The sequence below is a fragment of the Rousettus aegyptiacus genome, unplaced genomic scaffold (genome assembly GCF_014176215.1).
Source record: "Rousettus aegyptiacus isolate mRouAeg1 unplaced genomic scaffold, mRouAeg1.p scaffold_m13_p_2, whole genome shotgun sequence".
NCBI classification, from domain to species: Eukaryota; Metazoa; Chordata; class Mammalia; order Chiroptera; family Pteropodidae; genus Rousettus; species Rousettus aegyptiacus.
In genome coordinates this window covers 77,184,958-77,207,904 of record NW_023416295.1, presented here as the reverse complement: position 1 = coordinate 77,207,904, position 22,947 = coordinate 77,184,958, and the positions used below count along the sequence as shown (strand labels likewise).

Sequence of the window (22,947 nt, the reverse complement as noted above, 5' to 3'; positions counted from 1 at the left end):
CGATGCATATTTTGAATAATATATTCTGTGAAATGCTATACCATGGAATTCTAGCAAATCAAGAAAGCCCATTTGCACTTCATTTCTTCCTGTATACTCTTAATCTTTTCTATCATAGAACCAGACTAGAAAGTCAGGGTATCTGATTGTACTAGCTAGGTTCTGATTCTTCCTGCACCCCCAAATTCTTCAAACAAGGAATTATTTTGTAGCCTATTAACTGATTTCCTTCAAATGCCACTATTTTTCATTTATTCCCTGTTCATGTGCAAAATTCCAAAGCATTTTTGATGGAAACCAAAGCAAAGTAAATAAAGCTGAAACCATTTGCCAACATTTTTTCCTAATCAAAATCAGGTGTAATTGAAAGAAAATGATTATACACCTTGCTGGCACTTGTTCTATTTTTCAGAACAAATGTTCACACTCACCTAGGGGATGTTTCCATCTGCTTTTCTCATTTTGGTTCACATGCTTTACCTTAATTATTATACAAAGACAAATTACCAACATCTTACTATATAAAAATAAATATCCTTGACCTTATTTTATCAAATCACACTCTACCGACAATGAAATTAGATTTTCTCAAATCATATTTTAACAACTAATCTTTTTAAAACATTTTTTATTAAAATATAGCTAACAACGAATATTATACTAGTTTTGGGTCTATACCAACCATAGTTATTTGACATTTATATACCAAAAGAAGTGATCACCATGTTAAGCCCAGCAACCATGTGACACCGTACAATGCCATCACAATATTGACTATATTCTCTATGCTGTACATCACATACCCTTGACTTATATGTTTTACACCTGGAAATGCTAACCTCTTATTCCCCTTCGCCTTCCCCAAACCCATTTTGATTTTTCAACTACAGTTTACATTCAACATTATTTATATTAGTTTCAGGTATTTTTAAGAACAAATCTTTAACTTAGCAGTAAAGGAAATCTTATCATTACCATTTGGGGAAAACATGCATTTCACCATCATTAAATGTACTAATTCTAGAATTGTACACTCTGTAGGTATGAGCTTAGTCATGCAGATAGAAAATCTACTCTCTTGGAGCCTAAAGTCCAAAATTAATGTATAGATATATTTTGAAAAGATAAAATGTAATAAAAGAGTGAGATAAAATCATTAAACAGATACATGATAAACAGCATTACAATTGGACATCAAGACATATGCATCTGTGGTTTGGTAAACCAGGCCAGTACAAGAGATATGGAATCACAGATGTGACAAATCTTGACCACAGCAAACCCTGATAAAAGCAAAACCTTTGGTACAGCATCCATATACTTTCCCCCTCTCCATGCCTCACGTCTGAGGCCCCCAAAGTAGCTACATAACGGGTTTATTCTTCATCCAGATGGCTGGCGTCCTACAGACAGACTTAAAATGCTGACTGTGTCTCGGGCATGCTTATTCAGTGAGTCTTGAAGGCCATTATTCACTAATTTCATGTGGAAATGAAATTTCAGCTTCCCATTGTGTACAAATAACTTGGCCACTTACACCACGTACAAAAAGTGCTTTTTGCCAGGCAGGAGTCGACGGCTGGAATGCAAAAGGCTTCCTGTGTCCGTCCCTGGCTCAGGCCCAAGCCGGCATATGGCGGCACTACCAACCACCTCCCCATGAAATACTAGGTGAAGCTTTCAAGCAGCCCCCAATAATGTGATTTACAACGCACGCACTGGACGGCTGCTGTCGGCCTCTATTTTGATTCAGGATAGAAGATTCACCTTATTTCAAATAAAAGCATTTGATTACATTTTGCTCCCTTGATCCGCCCTCCCTACATTATCAGCTACTAAAATTTTGGCATATATAGAAATAATCACAAGTTTCTAAGCTTTCTTACTTTCCCATTGTCTTATCCTAGAATGTAATCCACAACAAGTCTGGGACTAGCAGGCAAAGGAAACAGGCTTTTAGAGAGCAAGCTGAAGGTTTTAGTGAAGCTCATATGCTTTGCTTTGTGCAACGTTCCCGTGCTATGCTTATAAACAACTATTGGTATTTTCTGAAATTTCATTCCAGAAATTGCTTGCTCTCAAATGTCAAAGAACTCTCCCCCTCTCCCTCTTTTGGGTTTTATTTCAGAAATAGCACTGCCACTCAGCAGTAATAAATAAAAAAAATTGCATCTACATTAACATTTCATACCGTAGCTGAAAAGCTCAAAGTATTTTACAAACATTATCAAAATCACTGGTGATTTCCAGCCCTGGAATCCGACTTTTAGGGCTTCTCAGGAAGATTTATTTACATCGTGTTTGTAAAATATAATTTGTATTTATAAATACAGGCACTTATATAGTACTCAGAAACGGATGCAACAATCCATATCCTGGGATTGGCTTTCATTTCCAACAGAAGTTCTCAGAGATGTGAGATATACCTGTCTCTGGTGATCCTTTCTCCTCTCATTCTGAAGAATAAATGGCTTTTTTTCCTCTCCTACTTTTATCTCCCCTGCCACATAGCTCTCTCTTCCTCCCCCATATCTGCAGGGGGCTAATCACCCTCAGTCTTTCAGATATCCCAGGTATGTGTTTTTGTCTAATTGGCCTTCCTTAGGCTTGTCTCCTAGATAATTGAACTTCAGGATGAGATGAATGATATGGATTATAGTGATACTCTGGACATTAAAAACAAAGATGATCAGTCTCTATTTTAAATTATTCAATTTCTGAATATAACCAATGCTGTCAGAATTGACTTGGTAAATATCATTTTCTTCTTTTTTCCTTTTTGTAACAATAAAGACAACTAATAGGATATTCAGAAAAATCAACTCTCACTTGTTCCTGATATCGCAGTCTACTATTACAGAAAAGGGGATGGCTTTGTATCCAAAAAAGTAAATGTGCTTTAAAAGTAAAATAAAATAAAATAATAAAATAAAATAAAATAAAATAAAATAAAACTGGCTCTGGCATGGAGGTGACATCCAGAGACAAACAGTGGTGATTCCAGAATTTCTATAAGGGCCATTAAAGGAGCAATCTGGTTGCAGAGTATTTCTTGAAGTTGTATTTGCTGAGCCAGCTCACATTTCTGAATTGGGCTGTGGGTTTACAAGGGTGGCTGATGTGGGTGGCTAACGAAGATGCCACTGTTAACCATTTCAATGTACACTTTGGTATCCTCCTGAAAATAATACAGCAACTACATGCGGTATCAGCCAGACCCTTCTTAGAAATTAGCTTTTATCTAGCGGCTTTAAAAGAAATATAAGTAATTAGAAAAACATTCCTGAAAAATAAAGGAACTAAAAAATTGTACAATTCTAAATTGCGAGACAAATAAACATTAAAGCAAAAATGAATGTTTATTCCTCTTCCTCTTGTACTTTGCAGGTCATTATCAGGAAAAAAATTTTAACAGAAGGCCTACAGGGTACTTTCTTCAAAAGATCAGAATGACTCTAGCACAAATGTTAGATGACTATAAAATAGAGTGATGTGATATAACTCAATGTATAGTTTGTGTCCCAAAATAAAAAAAATAATAAAAAAAGAAGCTATGTCATAGTAATGTTTCTTTTACACTTTAAGCATTTATTGCTTTTGGTAGATCTTATTATAACAAAAAGTCTAAAAGGATCACTTTCAGAGTCCTTTGAGAAATCATTTTCATATTTATCTTCAAAAAAAAGTCAGGAGCAGTAAAGACTGGATTCTTTTGTAATTTAAGTGTAGCTCCCATTTTTTTTTAAATCCCAAAGTATAATTTCTACTGGATGGAAGCTGCTCAACAAAGTTGTATCTGGAGAGTACCTTTTCTACAAATCTTTTTTGAATAGAAAGGCAGCTCTAGTCAAATCTGGGTTTTGTGACAAGATTCTCACAACAAAGCAAATCTGCTTCTAACAGACACTATGACTGAAGTATTCCATAGCATTTTATCAATGGAATAACGAGGCTCCTGAAAAATAGTTGCCTTCGTAGCTTACCATAAAGCAGTAAAGGTAGCAAGGGAAAAATGCTGTGACAGCATTTTCTTTTGATTCAGCCCAGTAGCTATGGAAACTATCTTTTAAAGGCCAATTGGTCCTCTTCCCTGCAAACCATATACAATAAAACTACTTCTTAGCCTCATGATTTCATGGTTGGAGGCTTCATTTTTTAACAGATTCAACTTATCTAAGCCCTCTCTAGCTTTAGTTCAGGTATTTACAAGCTGGAGCTATCATATTTGATTGATACCATGGATTTAAATTAGAAAACGCTGAATAACACTGCAAGGAGTCATAATGCCCAAACAATGAGGAGCAAACATTTGTTAAACCTACCTGATACACTCCAAGAAATACAATGTTTGCTTCTTTACATTGCTCTTTTCTTATCTCATGAGGTAATTGTCATTGGCCCATGTGTTTTCTTTCCTGTGGCTGTACCTACACCATAAACTATAAGCGTTAATCAACTCTTTATGTTATAGGTAAGGCATCCTGATCAACGGTGGGCTATTAGTAGTTTTGGGGGAGTCAAAGTTATATGCAGATTTTCAACTGTGTGGGGAGTCGGTGCCCCTAACCCCCATGTTGTTCAAGGGTCAACTGTATATGTGTTAAAATATAAAATGTATTTCTTACTGTAGTTTCCAGTCAAAAAAAAAAAAAAAAAAAAAAAAACACTCCTCCAGAGGTGTTCTGTAGAATGCATTGAACAAGGTAAGTCTTGACTGTGTGCCAAAGAATGATAAATGATGAAGAGAGGTCCTGTAAATGAATGAGCAGCCAGGTGCTGTTGAGTCTAGAGTGATGGTCTAGAGTAAAAGCCTAGAGTAAAACGACATTCAGACCCTCTCCAATTCCAGCTTAAGCCTTAAGGTTATTTACTCCTCTCCTAAATGTCCTGTTTACCAGGGCTCCTTTCAATAACATCAAAGGAGGCTGGAATTTACTCATTTCCTATATTCAATTCTTCCCTCATGATCTAGCTAACAAATGTTGAGACTTTGCAAATAGAATTATTTAAATTGCACTTTTGCCAAGTAATGTTACTATGTATTTTTAAACCATGTTCTATTTAGAAACACATAATATACTGAAGGGTCAAATAACTGGCAATTTGGGGCATGACTGTGAGTTGTCTTCTTTTTAAATTATCTTGATAACTATGTTTCAACATCATTTTCACTATACACATCTAGTTTCAGTGAAGCTAATGGCTGTTTTATGATAGTGCCATTAATGATGTTGATATAAAAACTGTGACAATGTTAAAAATATTTTTTACATAGAGTAATTTTATTCTTTATTAATTTCCTACCCCCTTAAAATTGTGCAGCATTTAATTAAAATAACATAAAAACTTCCCAACCCTTTCAAATTTTACACTATTAGATTAAAATTCCATAAGCAGCCTCTACCCATGCACCCACCCCCAGCATTTCAAATTTAAAAGAAAACATACTAGAAACCCAAGGTCTTATGGAGAAAAGCATTCCAATCAGCTACACAAAGCATTTATTGTGGGAGAATATCCATGAGTAGTTAAAGACCCACTTAAATATATGAATATATGTTTTCTTTAGAGAAGCTTAGACTAGGAGTGGAGAAGGCTCTCATTCATTCTGAAACCTGGTGACCTGGAAGTAGGCAGACATGGAATATCTCAAATATATATTCACTTCCTCTTCTGCATAGATCTGCCTTTCCCTATACCCACGGTTTTGCAATTCTCCCCCACTCCCTCACATCCTATTTTCTGCTGAGGCTACTTAAAGTCATGTTTGGCTCAGGTTACTCAGTCCAGAATTACTCTAAAATACTTTCAAATATGTTACTATATTAAGAAAGGGAACTGAAACTTTTAAAGTCCTGTCAGGGTTATCTGCAGTTCTTCTGCCAATAAGGCCTTGTGTTGATTCCTTACTAATTGGCCCATCACATTACTAATGAAGTGTTCAAAACAGTTGAGGAATTCACCCTAAAAAGCTGCATGTATATTCTGGATAAACTATCTTCTTACTGTCCAGGAAGAAAATGGGCTCAATGTTAAAAGGGGAAACAGTAATGAAATTGTCACTGTGCAGTTGCTGTCATCTCAGCCAGTCACATGACCTCTCCTTATTTCATTAATAGTCATTTTTAGAAAATGGTGGAATTATAAATCTACATCAACTAAGTGGGCGATTTTATGTGCATGGCTTTTGCTTGGGACTATCTATTCCTAATCTACACACAATCACAGAGGGGCCATGCGTGCTCCACCTTTTGCTACAGGTTACTCAGAAAGGGTTTCTTTTTGTCCATCACCTCTTCAAACTAAACCACTGAGGGATCCATCAAACCAAAGACGGTTTTGCATGAAACTAGCGGGTATGTGTCCTCACCCCGTGCTCCCCTCCCATGCTCTTCCTCTACAGTACGCACTGAATGGGATATGGGACAGTAACATGTGAGATAATATCAGAGAGAAGCTCTGGTATATTGGAAAAAAAGCAGGACTGCAGCCAAAAGCCCTGGTTTCCAGTCCAAATTCTGACGCCAACTTGCCATGTGCCACTGGTCAACTCATTTGAGCTTCCTAGGCTGTAAATTTCTAATCTATAAAATGTGGGAGCAAGACTAAATAATAATGAACTGCACTTCAGCTTTAAAATTGTCTTCTATATACAGCCGAATTGTTTATAGGTTTGCTCAGCCTGACCCAGCACAGAGCACACATTGAACCCCTGACTGCTCCTGTTCATTCTTCTGCCTTGTCTACAGACCCTGTGCTGGTTGGGAAAACCTATTCCTTCTTTTCCAAATTCCAACTTATAAATTCTCAGTTCAAAGAGAAATAATCCTCTCCTCACCACTGGGTTTTAGATTGGTACTACCTTTGCATGTTTCTCAGTATCTTACTTCCTCATTGTTTTCCTTTCCTCAGATTCTATCAAGGAAGATCCTTTTACATTCTTCCATTCTGGGCTATGGATGTCCTTTTAGGCACCCCCTTCGCCACCTCACATCCCTGATGGCTTCATATTCCCATTTAGGTGGTTGTATTTGGCAAAATAATGCCTCTCTCCTAAAAAGATGCCTACATTCTAATAACCATATGTGTGGATTTATTGATTTATATAGCAAAAAGGACTTTGCAGGTGCGATTAAATTAAGAGTCTTGAGATGGGAGATCATCTTAGATCACCTGGGTGGGCTCCATGTAATCACAAGGGTCCTTATAAAAGGGATACAGAAGAGTTGGAGTCTCAGAAGGAGATGTGACAATGGAAGGTGGAGGTAGAGATCAGAGCGATCCCATTGCTGAAAGAAACTGGAAAGGCAAGGGGCAGATTCTCCCCTCAAGATGCAACACAAGCCAACAATTTGATTCTAGAACTTCTGACCTCCAAAACTGTAGGATAATGCATTTGTATTGTTTTAAGCCACTAAAAATTTATAGTAAGTTGCTACAGTAACAATAGAAAACAAAAACAGTAACCATTATTAAATTATTTATCTTTGATCCCCCAAAGGAAGATAAACCATATCCTCCCATCACATCCTGAACCGCTGCCAGTAATTATCATGGCTCTGCTATAAAAATCAATATATTGAAGTCCTTTAAATTTACAACTCTACTGTAGGAAACATCAATGCAGGTATTAACTCGGAATACACAGAAATGAAGAAGAAACTGTATCACTCGCCTGCAAATGTAGCAGTCAGACACAGGTCCCAAATGGATAGATGAAAGGCTCAGTGAGTTGACTCCAGACTGATACCTCCTTAAATGCTGTGCCACAGGTACCTCCCTTGCCAACCCCATTTCTGACCCTGGTGCTCCCTTCCCCGTTTCATGACAGAGAGCACAATGGTTGCCAACTTCCCCAAGGTGGGGAGATACATTCTGGACAACCTCAGGCTGGCCAAGGATTCTCCATGCATTCCCAGAGGGAGTCAAGTCCCAAGGTACTTGGTCTGGGCTGAACTCTGATTTGAAAGCATCCTTCTCAGTCAGTGAGATTATATGGATGACTAGCAAGAAGAGGACCCTGTACACACTTGGGGATCACTCAAATCAGACTCTAGCCTCGCTATGTAGCTGAACTCCATCTGGCCATCAGCAAGTCCTTGCTGAGCACTGACTCTGCACCCAGCACTGTGTTCCTCGCTCTAAGGAAGCAACGCCATGCCACCAGTGAGCCTTCAGATCCCATGTTAAAAGGTCCTGCTGCCTCAGACCTCTTACTTTAGCCCAGAACAGCTCAACCCATCATAAATGTGTTCCTCTTCTTATTTTTCATGACTTTTCTGACAGTTATTATTCCTGAGATTTGAGCATATTTTGACTTTCCTGGCTATAATTTTGCCGTGCTCTGGCTGACACCATCTCTCCATATCTCAAAAACTCTGCAATAGGTCAGATAATGTCCCCTATCACCATTAATATATCCACGGCCTAGACCCTGAAACCTATGAAAATATTACCTTACATGGCCAAAGGGACTTTGAAAATATGATTAAGTTAAGGATCTTGAGATGGAAAGATGATCCTGAGTTATCTGAGTGGTCCCAAGTTTATCACAAGAGTCCTCGTAAGAAAGAAATAAGGAAGGTCAGTGTCAGAGGAGGAGATTTGATAATGGAAGCAGAGGTCAGAGTGATCCAATTGCTGGAAGGGTGCCATGAGCCAAGGAATGCAGGTGGCCTTCAGAAGCTGGAAAAGTCAAGGTAATGGATTCTTCTCAGGAGCCTCCAGGAGGAATGCAGCTGAGTCAACACCTTGACCTCGGAACGTCTAAACCTATTCATACTGCTGACTTCCAGAATTGTACAGTGATAAACTTGTGTTGTTGTAAGCCACTAACTTGTTTTGGTATGGCAGCAAGAAGAAATTAATACACTTTCCCAGACTGCTCTGGGTACCACTTTCCCCAGCCTGACCTGATCCCAGCATCCTTCTTTTGTTTTCTTATTCCTTTCCAGTCAATGTTTACTGAGCACCTCCTATGTGCCAGCTCTATGCTTGGTACTGATTAAAGAATTAGAGACACAATCTCTACATTTGTGAAGTGGGTATCTGACCCAAATTAAGTAACAGCAAATGTTATGAAAACTACAGAGGAGGCATATGATGCCTGATGCCTTTTGTGGACTGAATTTTGTGTTTCCCTCACAAACTTCTATGTTGAAGCTCTAATTAATCCCCAATATGAAGGTATTTAAAGATGGGGCCTTTTGGAGGTATGAAAGGCATGAGAGTAGAGGCTTCATGAAAGGGATTTGCAACCTTATAAAAAGAGACACGAGAAGGACACAGTAAAAAGGCAGTAGTCCGCAAGACAGGAAGAGACACCAGATTGGCCAGCACCTTAACCTGGGTCTTTCAGTGTCCAAAACTATGAGAAGTAAATGTCCACTGTTGAAACCACCCAGTCTGTGGTGTTTGTTATAGCAGCTGGAGATGACGAAGACAATGAACATGGATACACATCATCAGAAAGTTGGGGAGGGCCTTGACTTACTCTGTGGAGGAAGGAAGCCTAAGCTAAGACATGAAAGATAAGGAGATGGGTTCATTCTGGAGTAGGGAGACAGGAAGATAGCAATGTGCTTTGCAAGCAGAGGAAAGAGGGTGAGTAAAAAGGAAGTCAGAGGAGAAGGTAGGCCCAATCAGGTCCAACTCTAGGCCATAGCAAATATTTTCATTTGTTTGTTTTGTTTTTTATTTTTTATTTTTTTACTACTATCTAAAAAGAGAGGTTTCAAACAGAAATGACAGGATATCTAAAAACATCAGATTCCTGAGATGATATCAGGGGATGGACTCCAGAGCTCAAGGAAAAACACTGGGTTCATGCCTTCGAGGTTTTGATGAAATGTGCATGTTTCCCAGTCAGAGCGCATATTAATCCGATGGCTATGTGATAAACTTTTATCAGAAACAACTCATCTCGTAGTGAGCTGTCTCTGAGTAGTGCCTCGATAAAGTGGGACAATGGAGAGAAACATATCTGGGAGAATGGAGGACATGTACAGCCAGGTCAGCCCCTGGGACGTCAAGCCCTGCAGAAACTTGACCTGGGGTGGGCCATCTGGTGAGTAGCCCAGGCCCCAAGCAAGAGGGGACAGGCAGAACATAATGACCCACTTCACATTTCACTCCTAGTGGCAACTCTGGATGTCTGAGCCCTGTGTCTCACCCTTGGCATCCAGCATGGGGATGGGCATGACGTTTTCCTTGGCTGAGTTTACAGTCTCATAGCAGAGATAAACCTGGGCACATTCCACACTTAAGGGGTGCTAAGAGACCATGCCTGGCATGCCTCTTGAGACTTTGAGGGGAAGCAGAGGACAGGTCATCTGCTTCTCAGGAAGCCTCTGTACGTCTGGGCAGCTCGCTGTCTCCTAATTCCTCAGTGGAAAAGAACCCACATTGGAAACAAATTCTCCCAGATTTTTATGAGCCTTGAAAGCAAATATCTGCTGCTAGTCACAGTCAGAGCAGTGGAACAGAAAACAGACAAATGTATGTATTTTGACTGAGACCCTATAATTGCCATCGAGTGCTCCCAAGGACAGGTCAGCCCTTGTGTAAATTCACTGTTCCTTATTTGGTGACATGGCTTTGACTTCATCAGGCATAGGAGTCTTAGGGGAAACAATTAAACAGAATATCCAGCACATAGTGGATGTAAAATAATAATAATTTAAAAAAAATTTTAAAAATCTTTCATTATGGACCCAATTTTAACCTAAAGTAGAAGTTTGTTACCTAATACAAATCTAAATGCAAATAAAGCTTAAAAATGCAAATGAAATCAGTGTCAATAAAGAAATGTAAACTCTTACTATTTATTTTGAAAAGATATTTTTTTTTAATAGCAGTAAAGACCGGATATAATATAAATGCATAATTCTGCCCAGTGAATAATCAACCTCATTTTGTTGATTTGAGTGGTTCTCTGAAATGGAGGTTTAGACCCTAAAACTATGAAGAAGTATCATGTTTGGCCTTGAATGTAACCCAGTAAAATATTATTTTAATTTCTTTAGGAAAAAAATCATTTCACAGACCTTGAGTTCAGAAATTAGAACAGCAGAATGTAGAGGGAAGGTAGTTGCAGTGAGTTAATAATGTCCTTCCAATACCTGGAGCATCATTATTCAGAGGATGATGACAGTCTAATCCCCACATCTCTTGATTAAACAAATGACAGAACAGAAGCTTGGTTTTCAGATAGGAGAGATGTATATTAGCAATGAGGAGAGAGTCCCAGGCAGTAAAGCTTTAAAATTACTTTTCCAGAGGTCTTTAAATAAAATAAGATATCTATGGCCATGCCACCCTGAAGAAGCCCAATCCTGTCTGATCTCGGAAGTTAAGCAGGTTTGGGCCTGGTTAGTCCTAGAATGGGAGACCACCTAGGAAGACCAGGTGCTGTAAGTGCAAAAAATAAAAAATAAGGGATTGCAAGCTGTCAAGGTTCTTGCAATCTATGAGGTCAACCAAGAGTTGCCTCACCAAAATATCAATTAATTAATTAAAAATAAATAAAAAAAGAAGAAATAAACGTATCTGCTCATTTTGGTTTAGATGTACTCATGCCTAGAAGTGGTTGAATAAGAGAGACTCTTTGAGCTTCCATTCTCACCACAGGGTTCTCTTCTAGTTACAGCTAAGCAGACACACAAAAACACAAACTCCCAACAACATCACAACTCACAGAGGTCCCATTACTGGCTGAAGCTTGGCCCCTCTCGGCGCGGTCAGATAACTTCCGACCCACCAGAGGTCTGTAAGCAGAGCACTGCTGACATGAACCAGTCTCTTTTAAACACACAAGGACACATTTTCTCTGTCCTGACATTGATTTTGGCAAAGAAATATACACTAAAATTTCCCTACATCCTTGCAAACGAGCTCAGCCATCTCCTTTATAGACCAGTGATTTTTGAGACCAGAGTCAGGCTGCCTGGAAGCACCACCAAATGCAAACGGAGAAAGCTTCTCTTTCAATATCAGCCAAAAGGCGGTCCAGAAGGCATCCACGGTCCTAGTGTACAATGCCTACCAACTTAAATTTTGGACTGGTGTGCTGCTAGTGGAATTCATCCCAATGTCCAGAATAATCTTCTGAAGCAGCCTTTAACAAAAGCAAGCCGCCATCCTTTCCTCCTCAAGCAGATGGTAAGCCCCGGTGGGTATACAGACTGAGCCTTTTGTGGCATGTGAGGTAAAGAGGGCCGGCTGCATTCTGGGCAGAGGGATTCATTTGCATTACCAGCCCACTTACAGCATAACTGGTCTGTGTTTCAGAGTAAAGGTGCCCACCTTTCCAAAGCTGCCTCTCCCTGGCATCTGTAACAGAATTCCTGATGGGAAACCAGGCAAGCAACCTCCGAATTTCTCCATTCATTGTGAAGACACAAAGCACACTGATAATGCTCAATGAGTTTCAAAACATAACTCATGTTCGACTTTGCCTGAGAAAGCAAATATTCCGTAAGAAATATAGGGAAAGAGGAAAAAAGGACTACCATGTCTTGAATATCAATGATACGCTGGGCACTCTGCTGGACCTTTTACAAGATCTACTTTATTTAACAGTGATGGCAAGCCTACAAAGTAGTTAAGGCAACTGTTATTCTTTGTTCCATGGAATATCACCTCCTCTTGCCCATCACCCCCCAAAAAATCAAAATAAAAAACAATTAAAAGCTGTAGAATAGTGAAGGCTAGAATTCACAAAGTAGAAGTGGCAGAATCAGCAAACATTCTGTGTGTCCACACCTTACCTACTTCCCCACTCTTCCTTTCAATACCTCCACTCATTAGACCTCCTCGACACTCCCACCTCCCACCCTACCACCTTATCTCATCATATTTATCCCCAGAATGGAACTAAGATGGGGATGCAATGTCTCAGTTGGAGAAGCCCGTGGCTGGAACTCTATTTCTGTCTTTTTAAGCTTTGTGCCATTGAAAATGTCATTTAAACTCCCGATCTCAATATCTTTATCTGTAAAATAGGAAGATAGGCTAAACCTATGTGTATCACAGTGAGAGAAAAGAAAAGGGGCAAATATATGTAAAAGTAGTTTAAAATTATAAATTGAAATGTGAGGTGGTATTATCACCAAACCCCACACAGATATGCTCCACCAGTTTCTCTACCATGTGGACCTCATAGTGACAAAGAATGCTGGACTTCAGCACGTTCTTTAGAAGAACAAACAGGTTATCTGCCTTCCAGCATCTCCCAGGGAGAGCTATAAAACACTTGTTCAGAGAAATATTGGTATTGTCTTATTCATGGTCCCAATACACCAGCCTGAAAAAAAAAATCTCTAAATATTTTTTAATAATGATGATGACTATAGCAGTTGGTCTCCAGAGATGGCCCCATAATGACCCAGACCTCTAGGTATTCATGCCCTGGTATAGTCCCCTCCCTCACTGAAAATAGGTTGGTCTTGTAAATCCCTATAACCTACAGAGCATGGCGAAAGTAACATTCTGCCACTTCTAGGACTTAGCCTCAAGAAGGTCTAGAAGTCTCTATTTTTGACCCAGGTCACCATGTAAGAAATCCTGCTGGAGAGACCATGTGGAAAAATTGTGTAGAGTGAGATAGAGACCCAGCTAGCCCAGCACCCCACTGAATCAGGCCTTCTAGCCATTCCCACCAAAGCACCAGATGTGGATGAGCCATCTCGGATACTATACCCCAATGGAGCCCCCAGATGACTGCAGCCCCAGCCAATACCTTGAGGAGCAGAAGAACTATGCAGATGAGCCCAGAATTGGGAAAGCATAGTGCTACAGTAAGTCCTCACTTAATGAAGATATATTCTACAACTTAAGTGAAATTATGTATAACAAAACCAATTTACCATAGGCTAACTGACATAACAAATAAGTTCCTATGGCATCTCATCAATGTTATAATAAAAGGATATATTTTGAGAATCCGTTGTAGTTGTTTTAAACTCTAAGTTTAGGGATTATTTATTATGCAGTAAAAGACTATAGTAACAATGAAGATGAAGAAGAAGGGAGGGCTATCACCATCTGAACCACCGCTACATGCCTCCCCCTTCATATACAGTTTCTAAATTAATCTTCACTATAGTAGTTTGGGATTGGCGTTAGGATACCAATTTACACATGGGTGAGGTTAAGTAAGTTATCCAAGGTTAGGTAGAGATGAGTTTGAAACTCAGCTGCAAGAGCAAAACTCGTTTTCTTAATAACTGTGCCATACTTTTCACACAAAAAGAACCACATAATTACCAGTCTCTGACAAAGAGGAGGAGAATGAGGTTGAACAACAACAACAAGAAAAATCTGTTGCTAATTCTTAGGCACTTATTTTAAATAACATAAATGGAAGCCATGTGTTACAGTGAAAATAACTTTCAACTTGAATCCTGGAGACTTGAACTCAACTTCTGACCTAATCCCTAGCTGTGCGAAACTGAACAAGCAATTTGATTACCAAAAAAGTTTCCTTTTATAAAAGTGAAAATAATAAAGTGACTTCTTAGATATGTGTGGTTGTTGTGGGATCAAAATGATATATTGAATGAGACTTTTGCAAAACAAAAAAAGAAGAAAGGTCCAATTAAATGTGAAGAGAGGTTGTTGAATTGAGTTTTCACCACTTCATAGTTATCACAGAAGTTCCTATTTGTATTTTCCTGCTTCCTTACAGGATACAATACTGTATTATTTTCAGAGCTTTGGGATACACCGCTTTTTTAAAAATCGAAAATAAACAAACTCAAAGATAACTATGTAATATATCACTACTTTACTAATATTTTTGGAGGCAAAGCAATGATAAGCAGAAAACTTTTGGCTATATTTCCCATCCCTTTGATCCACTGACTTACGTGAGTTTTGTTTAGGGTTAGGGGCAGGGGATAGTGTAAGGGATGGCTTTAGGGAATGTGTGTGGAGAAGACTCACAGTCTTGACAGGCAGAGAGAGGTCTCCTAGTAGTACTGGATAGCAGGAATGAAGTACAAAATAGACCATAGCTACATAGACTGTCAGGCAATAAGTAAATACGTGAAGTTATCTGTTCTATAAATAAGATATAAGAATTCTCATAAAGAGAAACTCTTTGCCCCTTGGGTGGGCAGTGGCAGCTAAGAGCATTACAATAGTCCTCTGAAGTCATTACTTAGAATTCTTTTAACAGCTCTTATTTTGTTTTAGAAAACAAATGGTATCACTGGTACTCAGAACAAGATAAATTCATACAGCTTAAATTATAGAATTAAAAATAAGGGTTTTAATGATGAACAAGATATGTACCAAGTTCTGACTATAAAATGACAAGTGGTAAGGGGCACGCTTTCTCTCAAAGATTTAAATGATATTTTTCCAAAGGCCCCAAATCATATATATTTTCTAGTATACAAATAAACTAAATATTGTGACTTCTATTTCAAAGAAGAAGGAACGATAGATAAATTAAGACTAATAAAGTAATTTGTTTAATGCCATAATAAAAAGTTTTAAATAAGTCAAGGAAAAAGTTAAAAATATCACCTGGTCTATCTGAATATGTGACTTAGTTTCTGGGTAATGGTACTCATCTCTATGCTAATATATAACATGTATAATACATGTGTATGTTTATACTTATGCTGACATTTTCCTTTGTTCACTGAACAAAAGGGAACCTTACACACTTTTCTTAAAACTAATTACATAAAAACAGAAGCTGTGAGGAGGAAGTCAGTAAACTCTGCATTAAAATTAAGAATCCCATTTTAAAAAGTTATGCCCACAAAATAACAAATATTGTATAGTAATTATGGTTGATTGTGTCTTTGTTCCAACATTCCTAAAATGCTGTTACAATTGTTTTATTATGAATATTAATAATGTATTATTCACATTTGCTTTTATTTTGCCAAGTGACATGTATGAGACTGAAAATACGCTTAAATCCATATTTAAGATGTCAGGGTTAATATTCTCACAAGCATAGTCAATTGCGGCTTTAAAAAAGAAAAATAAGTATAAAAATATTGAGTGCATTATAACTATCTAATTAGAAAATGAATGTGGCCACATATGTTGATAACATATCATTAATGATCATTATACAATTAATAAAATGAAAAACATTTTCTATAGCTTAAAACAAAGCAAAAATTCCCATTTAAATCTAGCATACTAGAAGTCATTCACTGACAACTGTGCCCAGATAGATTCCTCCTTCTAAGGTGTGCCTTCTGTCTGTTTCCTTCATCCTTTAAGTCTTCTCTTCTAGATTCATTTGCAAGAAAAGGTCATTTAATTCCAACTAACTAAATAATAATAACTGCATAACTAGGCTAGACATATCATAGTGGTCCCATTTTTCCTCCCTGCAGCCATCAGTATATAACACACTCGTGAAACATATACAATCACTACCCACAAAGGGAAAGGAGGAATTTTGAAATTATATAGCAGGTTTAGCCAATATAGACACAAAGAATTTGGAATTTGGGCATCAACATGAACTTCTTTAGCCTGAAGTAGTCAATGTGCTCAAGGACACTGGTATGTCTACACAACACAGTTAATTGAACAATAAAATACCAATGGGCAGAGATCTGTCAAGCAAAAAGCACAATGAAACACATCTCTGGGTTTTCAAGGCCATGGGAAGTACAAATAAGCAATATAATTGGAGAATCAAAAGGATTCAGACACTTTATGGAACAGCAAACAATAGCAGAGAAAAACATACAACAATACTCATGCTAATGACCGCTTCTACTCTGAATCATTTGCAAACTCCCAAACACATGAACAGAGGTATAATAAGTACAGAAATGAAATAAATAAATAAATTTAAAGAATAAGTTATTAATTAAGCAGTTAAATGCATTTATATTCATAATATGTAAGATAACTGGGAAGCTTATCATAACTAATTTCTCCAATGAACACTTCTAGAGAAAAAGTGGCCAAGCTTTTCATTTAATATCATTGCTTTATACTGCTGCTGGCTTTAGAAAGGAGTGTTAAGAACATTTCTCAAAAACATAAAATAGTCATGGGAAAAGAAAAATCATTGTTTTGTGTAATCCGATGTGAAAACCAAAAGCCAGATGCATAACTTCCTGCACATAGATTAAAAAGAATGTGAAGACTGTGATGGACAGACCTATAGTTCAGTCCTGAGAGACCAAACAGACAAATGATGGAACTCAACATCATACACTGAAATCTCTGCATCTCTATAGATGAATAAACTCAAGGGAGCTGGCAGCAAGATCTGTATGACTTGTATACTGTGCCCACTGTCATTTCTAATAAAATTCCCCATGATGAAGAAAACTACCAAAAGTGCCCTTAACTAGATTCCCAAAAGCAGGTGTGGAGTCTCTTCTCTGTGTTGTAGATACTCCCTTAGTGCGCATAGGCCATACCAGTACAGGCAGTTCTAATAACTACACAAAGTCATGTATGGCAATATTACACCTGATATGTAGCTTAAAATGGCTGGGCTATGTTTTCAGTGCATTTTTATTAAGGGAGCATTTGGACTATCAGGAACCTCCCCCCACCCCACCCCAAAAAGGTACATGCCTGCAAAGACACCACTTTCTCATCAAGTTTAGAGTCCATTAGGAGTACTTCATTGCTTTTGACTGGCATGTAGAAGATACAGAAGTTCAGAAATCTGTAGAGAGTTTGCTACATGAGGCTCCCAATGCAAAAGAATCTAATGGTTTGGAGCCATTCTTGATTCTCCCACCTTGGCAACTCATTTTCATCTGGTCATTTGAAAAACAGTGGGGTTTATGCACTCTAATCACTCATGCAATCTATTCATTCTTTTCCATTTTCATGTCACCCTCTAAGCCAGGCTGTTACTGTGTCAACTGGACAAAGCCAGTGTCCTAATCATCCTGTGGAACTCCTCAGATCCCACTATGTATCATTTTCAGTTTTACGTCCCTAACACCTTTCACTCATGTAGCCTCTGACTCAAAATCATCAATGGCCTCTAACACCATTTCCCCCAACGAGGTACCACAGACAACTGTCCTCCCAAGATGCTCCAATAGAAATGAATTCGGTGATCAAAAATATTTGGGGAAAGTTTAAGAGATTAACAATGCGGATTAGCATATTAAAGCCTCTGAGATCTTCTGTAGAAGAGAACATCTTAAAAACTTTCTCTCAGCTTTTCTTACTGTTCAACCATGGGAACTTGTTTGACCAACACACCTCAGCAGAAATACTAGTCCATAGAGATGTCTTTGGACATGCTAGCTCAGGAGATGAAGTCCACGTTGGTTAGTGTGCGTGAACTGACCCATATTAATGCATCACCCACAACCTCACCATCCTTAGTTCCCACTCCTCTTCCATGACTGCCCAAGTGTCTGCCTCAGGACCTGAGGGAAAGCCCTCTCCTGACGAGATCTTTCTCTCCCTGTCCAAGTCCAGCTGGGGTCAGCTTACGCTCTCCTTCCCCTGAAAGCCCATTTCAACCACCCCAGCCCTTCACGTTCCAACCTCCTGTTTATGCTGATTTCCTTTTTCAATTCCACCAGCTTCATACTCAGTGTTTTTGGTATCTTATAGGTCTGTGTCTGATTTCTCCACATAGATTATAAATTCCTTAAGGGCATTTGTATTTTATAATTTTATAACTAACTAATAATTAATTATATTTTATAACATAGTTATGAATCCTATGAATTCATGAAGTCTGAGGCAAGGTCTTGTGCAATGCCACATATGAAATAAATTATATATTTTAATGAAAATAAGATGGATTTCTCTAAATAAGTCAGTGTAGGAAGAGAAAGAGGGGGATCTTGTTAAGGCAGAATGAAATTCTCAGAGCGATCATAACTTAGCAAAGTGGGTGAGGGATGTCCACAATAAAGCACTGAATTCCCAAATTTCTACAAAATAATCATCAATGCTGAAATGTCTAAAGTGAAACCACAGACACAAGACCATGCACAGCAAACCCTAAAAGGGACTGTCTACTAAAAAGGAAAACATGTTCCCTAATCTGATCTAAGGTAGATATGATGATTTTCAGGAGGATAAGAAAAAGGATAGGCCTTTTTGGGGTATGTTAAATCCAAATCAGATGGTTTTCTAATTCCTAATACAGTAAATGCCTAAATTTCCTTACTTAATTTTCTTCCTGCCCTCTACTCAACAATATTTACTGAATAGCTACTAGGCACTGATCTCTGAGCAATAAAAACAACTGGAAATGTCTCAGAGAAAATCAGGATAAAGTTTCAGGCACAAAAGAACAAAGGTTTCTAAGTTCTGAAAGTCTTAACGAAATGAAAAAAAAAAAACAGTTTTAATTAGCATATTGATGTAACAAGGATGAGATAGCCTAAAATAAGTAATACCTAAAAGCTGTCAAAAACAGGAAGTGGGCAGAAGTGCACTGTCAAAGTTGTGTGTTTCTTTTGTTTACTTATTTCTTTTGAGGACTAATGATTTCATGTCATTAAATATTCAATATTAGATTAATAATGGACACTGGACATAGTAACTCTAAGTCCAATGCATTGCCTGATCCATGGTAGGTATCTAATTAACAGTATGTGGAATCAACTAATGAATGAACAAGTGAATGAAATAAGGCAGGAAGAGAGGTCTTCTGGCTGTGCATAGAAATTCTGTGTTTGGCTGAAACATTTTTGTTGCTATGATTCCTTTAAACTGGAACACAGTAGATGATGGGTTGTAAAGATCAATCTTCTTGAGTTAAATCTATTTCCCTTAAAAATATCATTATGAAAGATTAAAATTCATATGCACAATAAAATATTTAGATAGCTTATCTTATGTGATTCCCTATTCATGTTACAGTAATTTAGGCAAATTTAGGGTTCCTAATACAAAAGCACTACTCCAGAAATTTGAGAAGATAGGCCATTTTATATCATTTCAATAGGAAAAAAAATGGAGAGTGACAGCTGGGATTGGACACTTGTCATTTGGGAGGAGGTGGGAGAACATTACAATATTAGAATATTAACATGTTTTGGTTAAAAAACATAACAAGAAGTGACTAAAAGGAAAAACAAAATAACAGTCTAGAAGTCAAGCTGATCTGAATTTGCATCAGGTGAAATGTGTTACGGACTGTATGTAACTATTACAACAATGGGCTGAACAAATCTACGTTGTTTTATAATTTACCATCAGACACATGCACATGTGTGTTTATAAAAGTTGATAGGAATTAAATTGGAGAAAATGTTGCTAGCCTAAATCTCACGTAATAGAAAAAAAAAAGAAATAAATTAGAAAGGTTATTGATGATAACATGGTCATTAGACTAACAAAGAACCTTCCAAGGGAAGTAAGATATTTTTCTTAGAGGCATTTGCAATAAAAATGAATAAAGAACTGAGAAAGGGAAGAGAATAAATTCTTTGCTGGCTAGTGAACAAAGCCCAGTCTTTTCTTTCTCTCATTTCTATAATGCTATGAACAGGGTGTAGGCAAGATCAAGAGAGTGTTGAACCTAAATAAAATCATGGATAATACAGTTAGTAAATAAATCGCATTCAACATTTCCAAAAAATTCATTCAAAGCACAAGCAAAAACCATCTGAGGTAGGTTTGTCTGGTAAGGATAACTCACTCCTTTGCAACCCACAGTATATTGTTAATAACACCACTATGAAACTAAAGTTCACCTTATTATATATCTCTATAACAGAAAAAATGATATCCATCTCACAGATATCAAGACTGCTGCCTTTAATAAATAATGTGTCTGACACACAGCAGGGCTTGGTAAGTGACAGGTGTCTTTATTTTGATGATACTTAGTATTATACTGTTATTATTATCTCTTATCAATATTCCTCTCTTCCAGAGGACTAGAATTGCATTTTATCTGTGCATCTCCTGCTGCCAGTACAGTGACTTTCTCAGACATTTGATGAATTTAATGTTAACTGAAACTTTCTAGCTTTATCTTATAAAGTATTCACATCTCAAAGAGAGACTGGATATCATCTCCCCTCATACATGTGGAAAGCACATGCTCCTTCTGAAAGCAGCTGTAATTGCTATAACTTCCCTGTAATAGTTGTTTTCTGTGGGGTGCTGGGAGATGAGGTGAATGTGAAAATGTCAATCTTATTAGGTCCCAACCAATATAAAAATAACACTAAGAGACCATAGCAGATAGCATATAAAAATCTTTTTATACATTAGGTACTGTTCCAAGCCCTCGATATATGTTAGAATTTATTTTTAACAACTTATAAATGTATATAATAGGTTTTTTAAAATATATTTATAGGTAAGGAAACTGAGGACAGTTAAAAAGATTAATAACCTTGCCCCAAATCAAATTTGAACTTGTAACTGCCTGCTGTGAAAAATTCAGTCTTAATAACACTCCAAGTCCACAGTCCACTTAGAAGCCTCAGTCTGACTGACAGCGGTAAGTGCTAGTACATATTTTCGACATCTTCCAACACAGCATAAAATAACTTGTTTCTCTGCCTTTATCAAAACTCTGTACCTGCTACAGTACCTGAGAACCTAGGCACTGGTATCCTCCTTAAAGCATTTTGTACTTCTGTTCATGTGAAGTAATTTAAAATAGCTCTACTCTGAGATGAACAATGAATTCACAGAGACTGTTTACTTATGCATTACCACTTACTGTCCAAGAAGTCTGAGCTGAAGGAGACATTGAAAACAGACTTCATTGGGAGAAGGAAGATGGAAGAGTGTAAATTCAAGGAAGCAATGTGCATAGGTTATATGCAAATACTACTCCATTTTATATAAGAGATTGAACACCTATGGATTTGGTATCTGGTGGGGTCTTGGAACCAATCTCCTGTGGATACAGAAAGGCGGCTGTAATAGGATTGAGTAACAAATTCTCCACCAAGACAAAACAAAAATAAAAAAACAACAAAAAACAACTCTGTACATCTAAAAGCTCCCACAAAGCCTCATGGTACTAAACAATAAAAAGTTTCTTTGGATATCTCCATTCTTTCCTAATAATAGAACTTACCCTATGATTATCCTCTTGGTTTATGTGTTACCTTGCCATATACACAGCCAGCCTCCTGGCCATAATAAGCTCCCTATGGTATACTACTTTGCTTGTAAAATTTCTTTGAATAAAACTTCTCCAAATGATAAACAAGAGGATTAGCATTATATTTGAAAGGGCAACCCAATCTTATAAGTATCAGATGAAATTCTAGAAATCATTTTGAAGAAAAGTCATAAATGATATTCACAGCTGAGAAATAAAAAACGACTGCCCTCTGTGTTGAAGGAGATGAGAAAATGAATAAATCTACAAGAAGGCCTTCTGCACATTCTCTCTATACAATCATGCACCGTATAATGATGTGTCTGTCAATGACAGACTACATATAGGATGGTGGTCCCATAAGATTATACTGAAGCCAGAAAAAAAAAAAAAAAAAAGGGAGGGAGGCTGAAAAATTCCTATCACCTAGTGACATAGTAGCTGTAGTAACACTGAAGCTCTAGACATTACTGACGTGTTTGTAGTGATGCCAGTGCAAACACACCTACTGCACTGCCAGTTGTATTAAAGTATAGCACATACAATCATGGTAGTAGGCTATACTACCAGTTTTGTGTAAGTGCACTCTATGATGTTAGCACAATGATAAAATCACCTAAGGACACATTTCTCGGAATACATCCCTGTCGTTAAGTGGTGCATGACTGTAAATAACAAAAAGGAGAAACTGCCATTTATCCACCTGAGATAGCCCCTGTTTTCAAATTAGTGGGTAAAACTGATCCAAGCCTTGATTGTCTTCATGTGGTTCAGACAAGGCATACAAAGTCATTTTTATGCTCTAAGTACAGAAAATTACTCCATTTCTAAAGTAAATATATACTAGAAAACTTGAAGATATCCCAAGAATGCCTTGTAGCTAAAGAAAGTAACTTCAT

At 37.6% G+C, this 22,947-nt stretch overlaps 1 protein-coding gene and 1 pseudogene across 19 annotated transcripts in view; one reads left to right on the top strand and one right to left on the bottom strand.

Annotated features, from left to right (window-relative positions):
* NCKAP5 (NCK associated protein 5) overlaps positions 1–22,947 on the bottom strand; it is a 909,219-nt gene that overhangs the window by 507,456 nt on the left and 378,816 nt on the right. The gene's annotated exons all lie outside the window — the stretch shown is intronic.
* LOC118614837 lies at positions 11,300–11,418 on the top strand (annotated as a pseudogene).